The sequence below is a fragment of the Portunus trituberculatus genome, chromosome 41, assembly GCF_017591435.1.
Source record: "Portunus trituberculatus isolate SZX2019 chromosome 41, ASM1759143v1, whole genome shotgun sequence".
In the NCBI taxonomy this organism is placed as follows: Eukaryota; Metazoa; Arthropoda; class Malacostraca; order Decapoda; family Portunidae; genus Portunus; species Portunus trituberculatus.
The window spans coordinates 10657659-10660158 of NC_059295.1; the positions used below are offsets into that span (position 1 = coordinate 10657659).

At 44.5% G+C, this 2500-nt stretch overlaps 2 protein-coding genes across 5 annotated transcripts in view; one reads left to right on the top strand and one right to left on the bottom strand.

The window, feature by feature from the left end:
- LOC123516484 overlaps positions 1–2500 on the bottom strand; it is a 47974-nt gene that overhangs the window by 44270 nt on the left and 1204 nt on the right. The window lies entirely within an intron of this gene.
- The window catches only part of LOC123516487 (beta-1,4-glucuronyltransferase 1-like), a 28095-nt gene that overhangs the window by 11905 nt on the left and 13690 nt on the right, over positions 1–2500 (top strand). The window contains exon 1 of one of the 4 annotated variants that reach the window (XM_045275838.1): positions 1353–1456. The exons of the other annotated variants lie outside the window; for them this stretch is intronic. The gene's annotated coding sequence lies outside the window, so the exon portion shown is untranslated. Of the gene's footprint in view, positions 1–1352; positions 1457–2500 lie in introns of those variants that run through there. 4 annotated transcript variants of the gene reach the window in all.

Sequence of the window (2500 nt, forward strand, 5' to 3'; positions counted from 1 at the left end):
TGTTATGTAGTATAGTACGTATGTAAGTATATGTATATATGTTCTTTCTTTGTAAACAATTAGAGTCGTGATGCATATAGACTCTCTCTCTCTCTCTCTCTCTCTCTCTCTCTCTCTCTCTCTCTCTCTCTCTCTCTCTCTCTCTCTCTCGCAAGTGACGGGTGGCAATGAAGAACTGAGGCGGGAAAGGAGGAGGATGGTGATAGTGATAGAGGTAATGGTGGTGGTGGTGGTGGTGGTGGTGGTGGTGGTGGTGGTGGTGGTGGTGGTGATGGCGGTGATGGTGGCGATGGTGGTGGTGGTAGCGGCTACGGGGGAATGACCGACCTTTACACGAAAAAACAAAAAATACTCGCACTATTATTGTTGTTGTTCCTGCAGCTGTTGGTGGTGGTGGTGATGATTATGGTGGTAGTGGAGATGATATGGTGATAATAATGATAATGATGTTGTATGATGATGACGATGATGATGATCTTATGTTCCTATGATGATGATAATGATGATAAGGAGGAGAAGGAGGAGGAGGAGGAGGAAGAGGAGGATTAAGATGGTGGAGGTGATGGTATCGGATAATGTTATTTCTCATCCTAATTAGTCTCTACTGGTTCGCCTCTCCTCAACATTTCCTCCCCTGTAACTCTAAAACTGATCACCTTAGCAACTCCAGCTTCTGCACACAAAAGCATACAAAGCCCAGTTCCACGCCGGCGGGTGTAACCACAACCCCGAGCCGAGGCAGATCCGCCGTGCAGTGAAAGCAGCTCAGTAAGCACCAAGAGTTTCCCAATATTTATTTCACGTGACTAGTTTAGAACTGGCGCTCAGGCATATTAGATAACATGAGGAGCTGCTCAAACGTGGCCACATCACTCCACCACGCAAATTTGTATTAATTTGTGCCGACAGAGGAAGATATGTTAGATTATTCTTTCTTATTCATGCGAAGGGCGCCGGCCAAGGTCACAGTGAAATTAACTCGATCGGTGCTTAAATAAAAGCAAAGAAGAGATTCGTAATAAAAGAGGTTCCAGTAGACTGGTCATTTAGTTCCGGCATGTCTCGATACTCCTGTCTTGAAATACTTCAAGCAGTAGGGAAAAAAGGAAAAAAAAAAAAAACAGAACCAGCGATACAAAAATTAATATACTAGGTAGCTCAACGTGGACAGTTAATGGCGAGATAAAACATTAAAAGGAAAGGCTCGTACAACAAGGCGCGGAAAATTGGGTCATGCAGCTAATACGTTCAAAAGAACAGTAATCGTAGAGGTAACGTATAAAACAGCAAAAGAGACAACACTGCAGCAGGGTGCGTGCCAGAGTTAAGAACAATCAGGTGGAGTAAGGAGATGTGGTGAAAAGAGATAAGATAAGAGTGTTGGTCGTAAACTTTCTTCACAGTGCAGTTCAGCGGTCTCCTCTCGAGACAGAGATCTTCTTGGGTTTCGTCCGCAGTGAGTCTGTTTCCTTGTCATTACCGTTACCATACGTATCGGTGCCTCGTTATTCCATGCAGTGTTGCTCGCATGTGCACGATAGCATCTCCGATTCCTGCTGGCCTTTTGGTCTATGCTTTGGTGCCCATGCAGCATCTGCCCTGAGCTAGCGTTGTCCGATGCCAAGGAATGTCACCAGAAAATTAACGTCAGAGAGTTGAGTAGATTGACGCCTTGTATGTAAATAAGCTACATCCCATTCATAGATGAGCGGTATACTGGTCCAAGCCTGTCTCCCCTCATATACTCAGGTTCAGACAACAGATAAGTGGAGTGTTTGTTTTACTTTTCTCTCTTGACTCCTTTACAGCGCCGTGGAGACAACGGACCCCGCGACACGATTTAATACCCCTCAACCGAGGCATTCACTAATCATTGGTCACAGAACTTTTGCTGGTTCACGATACCATCACGGGAACTTTCACTCTTTGACGTGTCATAGCGTCGCTTAGTGTTTTTCCCCTCCGATACCATAACTCGTCTTACGGGAGATTATTCATGCGGGATTTACTTATGTAGGTTTTATATGGAGAACTAGCTTCGAAACTGCCTTAATATTGTGATAAAAACATAAGGAAATGTGAGAAGCAGCAAACGACCATTAGGCCTACACGTGACAGTCCTTGTATAAAACATGCCCACGTATTAAAAGGCCAATATTAGAACACCTGACTGTCCTTCCACCTCAGTGCCTCCTATCCCAGCGCAGGGGACACAAACTGATATAAGGAGCAATGTTTATCGACAGGCGTCTTATCTTATCTTAAAATTACCGTTCTCCTCCTCAAGCTAAAGCACCACAGACTTTTACATGTGTGGATGGTGAGGTGGTGGAGTGACGCGACTCTGCTGGTTGTTTATCTAATACACCACCACATTATCACATAAGTAAGGATATTAATGAGCATCCTATCATTTTCTTTTCTAAGCTTCAGATCTCTCTCTCTCTCTCTCTCTCTCTCTCTCTCTCTCTCTCTCTCTCTCTCTCTCTCTCTCTGTCAG